At 32.7% G+C, this 15,961-nt stretch overlaps 1 protein-coding gene across 3 annotated transcripts in view; it reads left to right on the top strand.

Annotated features, from left to right (window-relative positions):
- Window positions 1-15,961, top strand: part of EMB (embigin) — a 138,978-nt gene that overhangs the window by 13,127 nt on the left and 109,890 nt on the right. Inside the window, exon 1 of one of the 3 annotated variants that reach the window (XM_051990605.1) lies at window positions 9,948-10,333. The exons of the other annotated variants lie outside the window; for them this stretch is intronic. The gene's annotated coding sequence lies outside the window, so the exon portion shown is untranslated. Of the gene's footprint in view, window positions 1-9,947; window positions 10,334-15,961 lie in introns of those variants that run through there. 3 annotated transcript variants of the gene reach the window in all.

Below are 15,961 nucleotides of genomic sequence, written 5' to 3'. Positions count from 1 at the left end.
TAATTCCTTTTTTTTAATCACCTCAATTAGAGTTTTAAATATTTTTATATATTCTTAAAGTTTGTTTTGTCCAGGATTAATTTCTCCCTTTCTCCCCCTTTCCCCATCTTCTTCTCCCCTCTCTCCATCTTCCTCTCTCCCCTTCCCCCTTCTCTCCCTCTTCCCTCCCTCCATTCTCCTCCTCCTCCTCTCCTCCTCCTCCTCCTCCTCCTCCTCCTCCTCCTCCTCCTCCTCCTCCTCCTTCTCCTCCTCTTCGTCCTCCTCCTCCTCCTCTTCTTCTTCTTCTTCTTCTTCTCTTCTTCTTCTTCTTCTTCTTCTCTTCTTCTTCTTCTCTTCTTCTTCTTCTTCTATCTCTCTCTCTCTCTCTCTCTCTCTCTCTCTCTCTCTCTCTCTCTCTCTCTGTCCCTCTCTCTCTCTCTCCTTTCATTCTCCCTGCCTCTCTGCTTCCCCTTTCATTCTCCCTGCCTCTTCTCCTTCCCCTCCTATTTTCCTTTTGAATGAAATGTATGTCTGTACCCAATTGTGTATATGTGTATTCTCTCTTTTGACCACTCCATGAGATTGTAATAAATGTCAGTTTACCCTCACCCTTTTCTCTTTGTTTGTATAGATGTCTATTTGCGAATAGGAGATAATTGTTCTTGAGCTGCCTTTCCCTTTTCCCCCTTCCCAGTATTCCTCTTTCCCTCTCAATTATTTTTTTAAGATCATCAAGACATAATAGAGCAACTAAAAGATATTGTCTGATGATTGGACTCTGTGGCCCCTGATGATGCTAGGATTCAGAGAGGACATATACGTACCATTTTCTTATCTATGAATATAGGTAGTTTATTCTCTTTTAGTTCCTTTTGATTTTTCTTTTACATTTTAATTTTTATCTTCACTTCTAGATTTTGGTTATGATATTCCCAAGAATTTTCTTTTAAGCACTAACTAGTGATTTTATATTTCCATTTTTCCTCTAGTTCTAAGAGGTTTGGGCAATTTCCTTTTGAAGTTTCTTAAAATAGGTTAAAAATGCTTTCTTTGTTTGTTTCTTTCTGTCAACTGTTCAGGTAGTTAAATGATTCTTAAATATTTTTCTTCTGATCTATTTTCCAGATCAATTGTTTTAACTATGTTAGGTATAGTTTTGGTTTATAGAGTCATTGACTTCTATTTGGTCCATTCTAAATTTCAGAGAGTTTGTTGCTTGAGCAACATTTTGTACTTCTTATATCAAGGTGTTATACCTTTTCAAATTGTTTTTTTTTCCATAGCTCTCATTGATTTTTCCATTTTTCTTCAAGCATTCTTATTTCATCTATAAAATTTTTTCAAACTTAAAAAATATTCTTGCTTTTTCTCTTCCAGAAGTTATAGTTGAATTTTTACCCAAGTTATATTTTTCTCTTAGGCTTTGCTTATAGAAGTTTTGGAATTATTCTCTTCTGGGTTTGTTTCTTGAACTTCCCTGCTACCATAATAAGTCTTTATGGTAGGAATCCTTGTGTGTGTGTGTGTGTGTGTGTGTGTGTGTGTGTGTGTGTGTGTGTGTGTGTGTTTTCTTCTAGCCTGCTTCCTAACTTTTTTAGTTCTTGTTAAGGCTGGGCTCTATGATACTTTTAGAGGAAAGCCTGGAGTGATATTCCTGCTACTTTTGGGGATATTGAGGTTGTATTATTCCAGGATCTCAGGAACTACCTAGGGAATTTACAAGCTTTTAGTGCTTTCAAAGTGTTTTGATCCAAAGTATAATATGGATTGCTGGTCTGAGTTCTGTAAATTCCTAACTTAGGTTTGAGTCTGAGGAAAAATAAATGCTGCTAGATAACTCTGTCAGCCACCTGGAAAGCTCTGTGGGTTCAGTCTGTCAACATTGTAGAACTCCTTTTTTCTGGGATCATTTGCTCTGGGTGCCACCTCTATTATTCCTCTGCAGGCTGAACTAGATTCTGGAAATCTTGTTCTACCTCTGAAGTTTGAGCTACAACATTGCTTCTGCTGGATTCTGAACTTCCTCCATCCTTGCTCTTTTTCCTTTTCTTTCTTTGATCAGGTCCCCCCTTTCCAAGAACTTTATATGTAGGCACAGGTCCTCTTCTCTGTCTATCTTGGACCTATGAGTAAGAACTGGGAGATGAGTAACAGATTTGCCAATTCATATTTATCTCTGACATAATGACTGATGTAAGTCTGGGAGGGTTGTTTTGTCCTAGTTTACAGCTGTATTATATTATATTATATATGGCATACTCCTGACTAGATTGGGTTCCTAGTTTAGACACATTTCCCTGTGTGTCTTTCTATTGGACAGATAACTCACTGTGGGGTTTTTTGTTTGTTCGCTTTAATTTCCCCATCATGATTTTTTCCAGTAGATTTTAAAAATCTTTTTGGAAGATGTAGTGAAAGAGAACTCATTGAATTGCTTCCCATCATTGTACCATCTTGACTTAATCTTGACCCTTTTTACAATATGCTAGATCCCAATTTATGCAAATAATGAATTCTTGTGATTTGGTCACATGTATTTAAATTCCCACTATTTAAAGTTAATAATTATTTAGAAAATGGTAATTAATTCCTGCATAATGGAAATATACATGGTGAATTTGGATATTTTGATCTCTTCATGAGTTTGGTTATTTTCAATAATGCAGATCTAGTTCTATTTCTTTTTTTAAAAATTTATTTATTTTGTTCTGAACTTTAGAAGTAAAATAAGCATTTCCATATCATAATAGATAGAAAAAAAAGATCCTTATAGATGAAATGGTAAATGTATAACTTGCTATTCCTTTTAAACATATAATAAAGTTATCATGTAATTTTCTTTTTTTCCTTTTTTTCTTCTCTCTCTCTTTCTCCCATTTGACCTAGAGAAAGTTATTATTAGGTATAAATCTGTATATGTGTGTGTGTGTGTGTAAAACCATCTGATATGTAATTCTACTTATCAGTTCTTTCTCTGGATGTAGATAGCATTTTCCTTCATATGATTATGACCAAACAGGATATATACCAGGAACTCAGGGATGGTGTAATTTAAGCAAAATTATTAACATATTTGATAATATCAATAATGATTTTTTAAAAAATCATGCTTATATTAATAGATACAAAAAAACCCTTTTGATAAAATAAAACACTCATTTCTATTAAAAACACTTGAAAGTATTGGTATAAATGGATTTTTTCCTTAAATGGATAAAAAAAAATTTACCTAAAACCATCAGCAAATATTGTATGTAATGGGGATTAGCTAGAAATCTAAATCTATTTCAGTGAGCCTTAGTCATATGTTTATGGCCTATTAATAGTAGCTTTATACAGAAGCAGATTAGCATGCTTTGATATTACATATAACATTTCTTCTTACCATACAATCACTCAATAAATAATCTATCATAACAGCCTACAGAATGAATAATGAAATGGAAGAGATACATATTGCCTTGTCAGTTATATGAATATCCTCCAGGGTCTATTTAAATCTTGTTCATAAGTAAAAGTGAATTGATTTCTTTATAATTCTACCTACTCTTTCAAGGATACTTTACTTTCTACCTAGAGGGGAACAGGAAACTGGGGCCATGAAGTGGGATGCTCTTTTTTTCTCAGGGAGAGATTATGAGACTAGCATTAAATCTATATGCCTTTTTAAATATTGTTAATCTACAAAAACATTTAGCTTCAAACTACTTTTTCTGGTCATTTTCTCTTAATGGGGAAAGGAATGTCCCAAGCTTTATTGAAAGGCTTCACTCCCTCCCCCACAGAATACACTTAAACAAAGACCATCACAATTGCAAATAATTAAAAGAACTGATAGCAAATAGAACTCAAGAGAAGTTATACCACAGAATACACTTAGGGAATTATTAGCTCTTCCATTAGGAGAGAGATATTTAAGCACAACTGAAAGACTCCTAAATCACATTCAAGGGGATATTCCCAGAGATCTCTAGTATGATAAATTGGAAATAGGCATATATTAGACATTAGAAGTGTCTGCTATAGTCTTTCTTTCCCTCTCCAAGAATTTTTCCATAAAGAGATCTTAGAATTGTAGGTATTATCTCCCCCCAATTTTTTTTAATCAGGAAAAAGAATTTTTTCTGCAACTTGTAACATTTTTGTCCCACCAATCAGGGAAGATCAAGTAATCATTCTCTTCATGTATGAAGACAATCTTACACAAATTCCCAGCTTGGATAATAAAATCATTTCATAAATAGCTATTAGTATATAATTCTTCAAACTCCATGAAATTCTTCTCAGCAAAGAATTAATGTAGAATCAAGAATGCCAGACAAGATATATGATGATTCTTCAATCACCCAAAAGAGTTTAACATCAATTTCTACAAGATATTCATACTTATAAAATTGGTCCTTATGTAGAAACTATAGACTTTGTATCATACTAGAATGTGAAGTTCAAGATCTGGTCCATTCTGAAACTCAAGAGAGTTGTATTTTCCCTAGTCTTGGCTTTCTGGTTGCTGATTGCTGCCTTGAACTAGCTCATCATAGACAGGATGAGTGAACTCAGCAGACAATTTGACAACGAAGAGTTCTGCTATTGTCCTGCTCTTCCTTTCTCTCTGATGAGTTTAAGCTAGTTGCTTTCTGACATCCCTCCCTGTCTTTCCTCTATTCCTGTTGCTGTCCTGAGACAAATTATTGCTATCTTATACAACAGGATAAGGGAAAAGCAGATGCAGAGAGATACACCTACTCCCTACTGCTAATATTCAGTCCTACAGCTTGTTTGTTTTTTTTTTCCTCTTTAAAGTCTCAGTTACTTATGCATTCATGGTAGCACAAATTAAATTTATTCAGAAGAAATGAAATGGGAGGAAATTTTAAAAAAACTGTTTTTTATGTTCCTATGATTTCTCCTAAGATTATACTTCTTGAATTACAAGTTAAAAACTTTTTATGTGTTCACTTACATTGATATATTGCTCCCCCCCTTTTTTTTTAGCATTTATTAAGCATCTATTATATGTTAGACTTGGTTGGTTGATTGGTTGTTGTCCTTTATTGTCAAAGAGGACCAAAATGACATCACTGTCTTAGAGTCAATTTAAAATGTGTCCAGCTGTGATTGAGCAGACCAATTCAAGCTTGGAATGCTCTATACAGGTAAGGCACAAATAGTCCATGTAAACATTTGGGGTGGATTCTCTAAATTTGCACATTTCATATTTCTTTTGAGTTACTTTAATTCTGTACTTTATAAACATTATATCATTGGATCCTCATAACAATCCTGTAAAGTAGATGCTATTATTATCCCCATTTTACCACTGAGGAAATTGAGACAGACAAAGTTAAAGGCATTGCTCAAAATCACACAACTATTAAATGTCTGAGATCAGATTTCTTTTTTTTTTAATTAAAGCTTTTTATTTACAAAGCTTATGCATGGGTAATTTTTCCAACATTGAACCTTGCATAACCTTTTTTTTTTTTTTTCAAATTTTCCCTTCCTTGTTCCCACTCCCTCTCCTAGCTGTCAGGTAGTCCAATACATGATAAATATGATGAAATACATGTTAGATCCAATATATGTATACAAATTTATACAGTTATCTTATTGTGCAAGAAAAATCAGATCAAAAAGGAAGCAAAGGAAAAACTGAGAAAGAAAACACAATGCAAGCAAATAATAACAGAGAGAGTGAGAATGCTATGTTGTGGTCCACACTCTGTTCGCATTGTCTTCTCTCTGGGTGTAGATGGCTCTCTTCATCACTGAACAAGTGGAACTGTTTGAGTCATCTCAGTATTGAAGAGAGCCACGTCCATCAGAATTGATAGTCTTCTTGTTGCTGTGTATAATGATCTCTTGGCTCTGCTCATTTCACTTAGCATCAGTTCATGTCTCTCCAAGCCTCTCTAAAATCATCCTGTTGGTCATTTCTTACAGAACAATAATATTCCATAACATTCATATCCCATAATTTATTCAGCCATTCTCCAATTGATGGGCATCCATTCAGTTTCCAGTTTCTAGCCACTTCAAAAATGGCTGCCACAAACATTTTTACACATACAGGTCCCTTTCCCTTCTTTAAAATCTCTTTGGGATATAAGCACAGTAGAAACACTGCTGGATCAAAGGGTATGCACAGTTTGATAACTTTTTGAGCACAGTTCCAGATTGTTCTCCAGAATGGTTGGATTCATTCACAGTTTCACCAGTAATGTATCAGTGTCCCAATTTTCCCACATCCCCTCCAACATTCATCATATTTTTTCCTGTCATTTTAGCCAATCTGAGAGGTGTGTAATGTTGTCTCAGAGCTGTCTTAATTTGCATTTCTTTGATAGTGATTTGGAGCACTAAGATCAAATTTCAACCCAGATGTTCAGCACTCTATCCACTGATCAGGATGAAAGAAAGGCCTCAAAATAAAAGCATGACCAGAAGATATTTTACCAATGCCATTGCCATTCTATACAATTTATGCCACAGTTTAAAAAAATAGCAATATTTACAAACATTTGCATGGAACCACAGTTTTATAAAGAATTCCATTCTAAATTTTATTGAAATACTTTTTTTATTATTATAGACCCTCACTTTCCCTAGAAATAGTTATCCATTTTGTGGTAGAAAGACTTCTTTCTATAAAGGATTTCAATACTTGCCTAATTGATTCCTCCCAGAACTTTTGAACAGGTTGTCAGAATTTTTTCTTATATTTTACTATTAACAAATTCCATCTATTTCTCCTTTTTCTGCTTTCTGGGGCAATTTTTTTTTCAATGAATCTTTCAGATGACAGTCCTTCAAATATTTGAAGATAGAAATTATAACAACCTTTAAGTCTTCTTGTCTTCAAACTAAAAATTTCCAATTCCTTTCCGTTATCTTTATATGATATGTGGTATGAACACAAGAAACATACAATTCTTTTCATAATTATCCCTTAGTTTATATTTTATTAATACTTTTTTTAGATTTGCATATGGAAAAATTATTTTTAATTTTTTTATAAAAACTTTTTATTTTTCAAAATACAAGCAAAGATAGTTTTTAACATTAACCTTTACAAAACATTGTGTTTCAGTTTTTTCTCCTTCCCTCCTCTCTTCCTCCCTCCCCTAGAAAGCAAGTAATCTAATAAGGTTAAACACATGTAATTCTTCTAAAAATATTTGCACAATCAATATTTGCACATTAGATGTGCTTCAAATAGGGACTGATCTAGATCTTAATCATGGTTCTTTCATTCCATTATAGGGAAGAATTCCAAGGTTCTTGAGAAAATGTCAGTTGAAAAATTCACACAGAGAAGAAAACCTGAGTAGTTGCCTTTTATTGTTATTATTTTAAAAATAAAACATAGTAACTTAGATTCTTAGTAATGAAAGTGACCTTTGAAGTTTTCTGACCATTGGTTTTTGAAAAAGAATTTCCCACCCACCTCCTCCAGCATACCTGAAAAATGACTTTCAATAAGGGCAAAGCTGCCCATTTTAGTTTGGAATTCTTTTAGGTTGCAGTAAGGTCTGTCTACCTCTTTGGTGCTTCTACAAACTGTACAGTGTTTTCTATCCTCTGGAGTCAACCAGAACAAGTGAAACTCTCAGGGAAAGCACTTCAACTACTTGAAAATAACTTTCATGTTTCCCTTGGTCTTTTTGGTAGACTAACAAACTCAATTTCTTCAGAAGATTTTCATCTCACAGAAACTTCATTCTAGTTGCTATCTGGATATTCTCTAAACTTATTTCTGTCTTTCATGAAATGTGGCTTAGCCCTGAAATCAATGCTCCATATGTGTTCTGATCATTTCAAAGGATAATAGAACTATCTTCCTTACTAGGTCTTATCTTCTATTGACATTTTCTAGGATTTAGTTTTTTTTTTTTTTTTTTAATAAATCTTGGGGAAACCGTCACTGGGGAGAATTTTTTAAAATTAATGTTAAATATAATGTATATCCAGTACACCAATATAAAAAAAAATATTGTCTTTTCCATGGATCTTCATTCATTCAGTGCGATACAGTGTAGTTGAAGTCTGAAAATCTGGAAACAAACCATACCTTTGATCCTTGTTTCTAGTCAGTCATTGAGCAAATCAATTAACCTTTCTGGGCCTTAGTTTCTCATCTATAAAATCAACAGATTGTATTACATGATATTTGAAGTTACTTCAGTGACTTCCCACTCTAAATTTATGATCTTTTGAGTCTATGATATTTCAAAATTTTGAATCAATGAAATATTAATTTAATAGTTTCAGGGAGTTGCTCATAATAACCAGTTCTCAAACAGAATTTTCTTACAAAATAATTGTCAGGGCCAGGAAGAAAAGTTTATACATATATACATACACATACACACACATGAATATGTATTTTTATTTTCCATGTACAAGATGGAACATGTAGAACAATTTTTTATATTTGTTTTTAAAAGTCTGAGATCCAGATTCTCTACTTTCATCCTCACCCCACCCCCACTGCGAAGGCACATGTGAAGTTACGCAAAACATTTCGATAAAAGTTATGTTGTAAAAGAAAATACAGATCTTCCCCGAATCTCCCATGGGAAAAAAAGTATGCTTCCATCTGTATACAGGTACAATCATTTCTTTCTTTGGGTATAGATAGTATTTTTCATCATATGTTCTTGCAGAGTAGTCTACTGTTTGTAGAAGCACCAAAGAGGTAGACAGACTTTCCTGTGACCTAAAAAAATTCCAAACTAAAATGGGCAGCTTTGCCCTTATTGAAAGTCATTTTTCAGGTATACTGGAGGAGGTGATGGGAAATTTTTTTTCAAAAACCAATGGTCAGAAAACTTCAAAGGTCACTTTCATCACTAAGAGTCTAAGCTACTATGTTTTATTTTTAAAATAATAACAATAAAAGGCAACTACTTAGGTTTTCTTCTTTGTGTGAGTCATTGTATTGCTGAAAATAGCAGTCATTCATAACTGATCATCCCACAGCATTGCTATTACTTTGTACATATTTCACTTTGTTTGAGAACATAGAGGACTTCCTAGGTTTTTCTGAGAGCATCCTGCTCATCATTGCTTGTAGATAACAATCTACATAATCATCATAATTACATATCACAATTAATTAATCATTCCCCAATTGATGAGCATTTCCTTATTTTCCATTGTTTTGCTCTAAGAAAAGAGTTGTTATAAATATTTTTTGTATATACAATTAAGAAAGTAATATTTTAAAGAACTAATCTAAGAATAACTTTATTAAGTTATAATAATAAGACCTAAGAATAACTTTATTAAATAATACTTAATTTTTGTTCCTTGGTTCATAGGCTTTGTAAAACTAGTAGGGAGATTTGAATTTATAAAGCCTGGCCCATAATATGTACTTAATTAATTCCTATCTTTTTAATGATAAATTTAATATGAGCAATAAAATCTCAGGTTTATATCTCTTTTAAATATGGACTGGTCATAATTCAACATATATTTTCAAAATGTTTTGGCTAGTTGTTTAATGCTCCACTTTGCAGTATTTGGAAAATCCTATATATTCTGTCTATCTTCATAGTGTGAACCTGTTGCCAGTATAAATCAAGACTTTCTTTGCCCATTTATCTGGCTTTTACTTATTTGTAAGTTAGTTTCACTCTTAACATATAAGTAAATGGGCAAAGGAAAAAAAAAGAAAACCAAGACTTATTGATTTCTGGAACATTTAAGAGGAAATTAAGTTTGGAGGAAAAATGCAAAGCTTGTAAGAAACCCATTCTGATGATTATAGTTTATGCATAAAAAACAGGCAAAAATGCTGACTGTGAGATACCACCCAGGCAGTTTTCAATGGACCTTAAAATGGTAGGTGAGCAAATTTTTCACATTTTGAGATATATTTTTCTCTCTAAGGAAAACACACTGAACATCCTCAAATCTGCTCTCTAATCTGAAAATTATATATTATTTTTTCCTAGGGGGAAAAAAAAAGATGTCCCAAAGGAAATTTGCATGATACTTCATAGATGAAAAAAAGGATGCCTGAGTAACTTAGCTCATTATACAATGAGGAGGGAAATAGAAGATTGGAGGAGAGAAACTGCTGTGGTGGTTGTCTCTGTGGATGGGGGGAACATAATGATGCTTAACGCAAGTCAATGATAAAATACTGCACCAAACCAGACAGAACTTCCTTTATTCTGGCTTACTCCATGAGTTATAGTTTTAGTGGAGCTTCATTACTTGATTCTGGTTGAAATTGTATACAATTAAAATTTGCTAGTTTCATTTTGAATATACTCATAGTCCTCTGATACATGTTAGTAGTTTGCTTTTTTCTTCAGCAAGTCGGAGCTCCTTTAAATATATGGTAATTGAATTTTACATTTCTCAAATATATCTGCTTACCCTCCAGCTACTTGTTTGTTTCTGCCTATATACTTTTGCACTCAGTGCACCCCCTATTTGAATTGAATGACTACTTTGCTGTCATTCCAGATCTTTCTCTTTCTTCAAAATCCTATTCTCAACCAATTTCTTTCAGGAAGATTTCTTTCTTTTCTTTCTTTTTTTTTTTTAGTTATGACTCTGCTCCAAATTGACTTAATATATAATTGTCAATTTGTACTCTAATGTTGGAAATTGTTTGGATGTTAATCTAGTGAAGAAGAAATCATTTTTGAGTGTGTGAATGTATTTTCTGTTTTTTCTGATTTTATTTTTGTATTTTCATAATATTTTGTTTACAAAAACAAGGACTTTTATCTTGTATTTATTTTTGTGGTTTCTTGGAATCCCTTTTATTTTCTTCCTTTTCTCATTTTCCATTGTCATACTCACATGAACCACTTTGGTTTGCCCATGAACACCAGAGTAAGCATTATTTCCACTTGATATTCTATTTCAGAGGTCCATGTCTTTTAATTCATCATTACCCTTGCTACTTTAGGAGAAAATTGGAGTGGTGACATACTACTCACTCAGGAATGCGTAGTGAGATATATTTTCTTTCTTTTTGAAAAGATATGAAATTGCATTTCTATTATGTATAGCATATTTTAAAAAATATAATTTCAACACATTGGTTTTAAAGCTATTCTTCTTATCTTTGAATTACCTTCTTTTCCATGCATTTAAAAATGTTTTAATGATTTTTCTTTTTTTCCTTCTTTTTGCCTTACTATCACTAGATTCTTGTCTCCCCAAAAAAACCCTCCTTTGTAACATTTATAGTCAAGTAAACCAAAAAAAAAAAAATACATTTATTGTCAATGTCTGAAATAATATGTCTCAATCATTTATCTAGTCCATCTTCTTTCTATTAAGGAGTGGTAACCTGCTTTATTATAGGTCTGTGTACATTGCTATCAAGGCAATGTTTAATAGTGAATCATAAATAAAGTAGAAATTCAATACAAGATTCCAGTTGCATCTGAACTCAGAAATCCATCTTCATTCTCCAGATACAGAGAACAAGATGAGGTTCTTTAAAGAGTCTTGCTCTGAGATAACATGGGATTTTATTTTATGGCTTATAAATAAAATTAATTTTTAAAAAAACTTTAAAAAATTTTTTTAAACCCCAAAGACTGGAAGAAATTTTGTGAAATTGAGAATACGTTTTTAATTTACTCTGTAATGAAAATTTTGTACTTGTAATTATGAATCTCAAGTTGGAGGCATAATACCTAAAACACATTTTTCTTAATTATATGTACTCACTTAATTTGCTGTTGTTGTTTAAATGCTAAAGACTAAATGACATATTTCTTGACTTTGTTAAAGATGTATCTGGAAAAGCAGGTTCTGTAAAAAATATATTATATTCCTTTGTTTATATGCTGTGTGTTTTAAGTATTATCTCTTTTTTAATTGAAACTGTTTTTTTGGTTATCGATTGCTTGCTTTTTTTAATTTCTTATTTCCCCTCCCCTTTTTTTGATCTGATTTATCTTGTACAGCATAATAAATGTGGAAATATATATAGAATTGCACCTGTTTAACATATTGAATTGCTTGCTGTCTAGGTGAGGGAGGTAAGGGAAAGGAAGGAAAGATTTTGAACACAAGAATTTGCAAAAATGAATGTTGAAAACTATCTTTGTATGTATTTTGGAAAAAAGCTATTATAAAAAAGATATGCATTTATTTAATTTAAAACAATAAAAAAGCATCATGGCTTGATATTTTAAGTATTAATCTTCCAGGAGAGGGCAATAGTAATAACACTGTTGATATATACTTGTTAAGTTTTCTTCTGTGCACTTATGAGTCTTGTGAATGTTAGGCGTGTGTAGGAAATAATTATCTGTCTCATACCTCAATCATATAATATATTGAGTACTTTTCTACTTCCTCTTTAGAATACTCTAGACCTAAATCTAACTTAAGTTTTTATGTAATTTCCCTAGAATAACAATGTGGGAGTTTAGTGAGCCAGAGGATGAATAAAGGATGCTAACCCTTCTCATTAAAAGCCAGATTTCTTCAGAACTGAAACCAGTGTCATACCAACCTAAATCCAGAGCAGAAAGAGCCCTTAGTGGAAAGAGAGATCTCAGATCCCAGTCCTTTGGTGTAATGACCGCATATTTAAAATCAGCCAGAGTCAGGAATTCAGGTTAAGGGAAAAATCTTCAATCTTTATTGAAGTGAAGAGATGAATAAGGATTGCGGTAGCAATATGGGCAAGAAAGATTGCGATAGCAATATGGGCAGCTGCGACAGGAAGCCAGCTAACAGAGGGGAATCTGAGCTGAAAGGGCCGTAGCAATGGCAATGCAAGCAGTCTCTCCTTCCTCTTCCTTTTCTACTCCCCTGCTTCCATGCACCAAAATCGTCATTTCCTATACAACACATCAGGACTTGCACAAAGAGTGGGCAGATGCCATTCTTTCTCCAAGCTTATATATTAATAAAGTATGGTCCAATTACTATTTAGCCTCATGTGCTTGGGACCTCAGTTCAACAACTCAAGCCTCAGCCCATTACACTTTGGTTCAGTGGTAGTTTGTTAGATATAACATTTTTCAAAAGTATGGAAATCTTATCAGATCTTTCCAATCTGAAAAAAAAAAAAAACAACCAATCATATAAGGATGGTGGTAGTCATGAAAGAATTGAAGCATGAAAGAGAGGAAAAGTAAACAAAATTAAAAAACATAATTCATCTAGAAAAACAAACAAAAAAGGATATCAAGGAAAATAATGTTTTAACAAAAATTAAGCTACTAGAATCAGTTGATTCTGAGTCTTCCCAACTACTTTCTTTTATGGAAGAACTTTTCTATTTTTTACCCAGCAGCAAGGAATTTTGATAATTGCTCCTTTGAGAAATGAATCTGATGTTTAAAAAGAATCAATGAAATATATACATATATACCTACATACATTTGAATAAGAGTAAAGTTGTGATTTCAAATTATCAAAATTTTGTCCAAATCTTCAAATTTTTCCATAGAATTTTAGAAATCACTCCCAAAGAGTCTTATTTCTGAAATTTCTGTTCCTTTTGTTTTAAATGGGAAATATGAGAACTGATATCAGAAGGAAGGTGAAAGTGAAAAATCATTTTCATTACTTATGAGATTAGACAAAATAACAAACTTAATAAGGTGAAATTTTAATTTTTGAGAAAATTTAGGAGAGAGGCATTATCTGTTAAATATTTATTTCCAACTGACATGATTTCTTACTTCTTTTCCAATTCTAATTTTATTTTCCCAATCAAATAACAATTTGTTTGAAACTAAAAGACAAGGTAGATATAAGAGAAAAAAAACCCCAGCAGATTGATTCTCAACATTTTATATACAAAGATGTTTCACCTATCCCTACAGTTTCCTAAAGTATTATATTTTTAAAATTTCCCAATGGATGATGAATACAATCATTTTGAGACTTATATAGACTTCTCTTGTTTGATATTTTGCCTTTTAATGTCTGTTTCAGCTCTACAGATCTGCTAAAGCTTTTGGGGACAGACACTGAGCGCTACTGGCACCAAAGCTGACAGGATTCTGTTGAGATGATTGATTTTAGGAGCACCACATCAGCCTTGCTCCAAATATATCCACTTCCTTTTTCTTATTCCAACTTCAGCCCCAGCTAGTTCTCTTATCTTTACAGATGCCTTCATGGTGGTCTTCTGCTTTTAAAACTTTCTGACTCTGGAAACATTCAACCAATGAAAGTACTTTGTGGTATTCTGTTTCTATGTCCCAATGGCCTTTGTACCAATCCTCCATGATTCCTTATAGGTCATTTTCATTTGGTTCAATCATTTTTAACACTTTAAATGAAAGGTATTCAAAACTGAAGTCATAATTTTGCCTTCAGAAATGTGGATCCTCCTTCAAACTATCCCATCTCTGTCCATGACACATCATTGTTTCACTTTCTCAGAACCCAAACCTTGGAATTATCATTGCTTCTTCTTTATTGTTAGCCCCTTTAGGCAGTTGTTTATCATGACTGCTTTTTAATTCAACATTATCCTTTCTCAAAATTCTCATTGATACTATCTCAATAGAGACCAGGTCTCTATTACTTATCCCACTTTTAAGATAGGAATCTTCTAATTCTCTCAAAACCTTTTAGATCATTCTGCACAACACCACTAGACTAATTTTCTTTAAATAACACCTTCATAATACAGTTCCCCTCCTCAAGAGATGACAATGGTTGCCATTTGTCATTACAACATGAGGGGGTAGGAAGTTGTTATGGAAAGAGAACTCAGTTATGATTAGTATCAACCCTCATAGTAGGTATGTGCCAATAAGCAAGTCATTTTGTTTCCCAGTCACAATTTTCTTATTTGTAAAATAGAATGGAGAAGTCATTTAACTCTGTTTCCCTGGATTTCCTCATTGAAGAAGTAAATGGCAAACCACTTCTGTAACTTTGCCAAGAAAACCCCAAATGAAGTCACCAAAAAATGTACACAACTGAAATGAAAAATATCAGAGTAATAATAGTGTATGAATGTAAGGAGTTCTGTAATATATATAAAAGCTTTTTGTCCTTCAAAAACTGCTATACACATGAGAAACACTGTTAAATGTTATTGTTGCCAATATGCAAAACAATTTCTGCTGACAGATTTTTAAGTTTCCTCTATAAACTGACCTCTTTCTGCCTATTAAACCCTACTTATCCTCCTACACTGCTTCAGATTTTCTCCAAACCACTCAGTCTCTTCTAAGAATCCTCCTCAAGGACCAGGCTCATTCTTACTTCCATATTTTTTATCCATATTCTTCTCTTTTTCTTAAACAATCTCCTCTCTACATAACTAAATGAAACTTTTTCAAAGTTCATTTTAAGTTTTGCCTTCAACCATGAAAATGTTCACTATCATTTATTAATCCAACATATATTCATTGAGAGTCTAGAAAACCTTGTGCTAGATGACTGAGCTCCAAAGTGAATCTCACTCTTGTCCCAGTGGATGTGCAAGGTGATCTTTTGGGATTATGGGAAGAAAACATTAGCACCCTTTCTCCATTTAGTTTTATTTAAAAATAAAATAATTAAACTGTTTAATACATAGCTTAATATTGAGTCCTTCAGTCAGTTTTTATGACAGATGTTCTTATGTTACATATGAATATGATAGACATATAATGGAATCAGCCTGAACCAGTTCATGAGAGCTGGATATTAAATTTTCAGTGAGTGTTTATGTTCTTGGAAATACCTAATTGTTACAAATGCTACCAATCAGAGTTTGATCTATTGCTTTGTTGATAGACTAGACTTAAGAAAGAGATGGAGAAATCATTAATAATTTAAAGTAGATTTAAAACCTTGTCATGTGTACATTTCTCCTCCAGAGAACTAGTTGTTAAACATTCCCCCATATACCAGTAGGATGGGAGGTTTCATAAGGAAAGAGTGTAACTTCCAAAGTATTTTGAGGTTGACAATGACATTGTTAATGAAATTGATGAATTCAGCCTGCTATGAAGTATTTATTTTTTATATTCCAAATTAA

This window comes from Antechinus flavipes, chromosome 1 (assembly GCF_016432865.1).
Source record: "Antechinus flavipes isolate AdamAnt ecotype Samford, QLD, Australia chromosome 1, AdamAnt_v2, whole genome shotgun sequence".
Lineage (NCBI taxonomy): Eukaryota > Metazoa > Chordata > Mammalia > Dasyuromorphia > Dasyuridae > Antechinus > Antechinus flavipes.
This window is presented reverse-complemented; position numbering and strand designations above follow the sequence as displayed.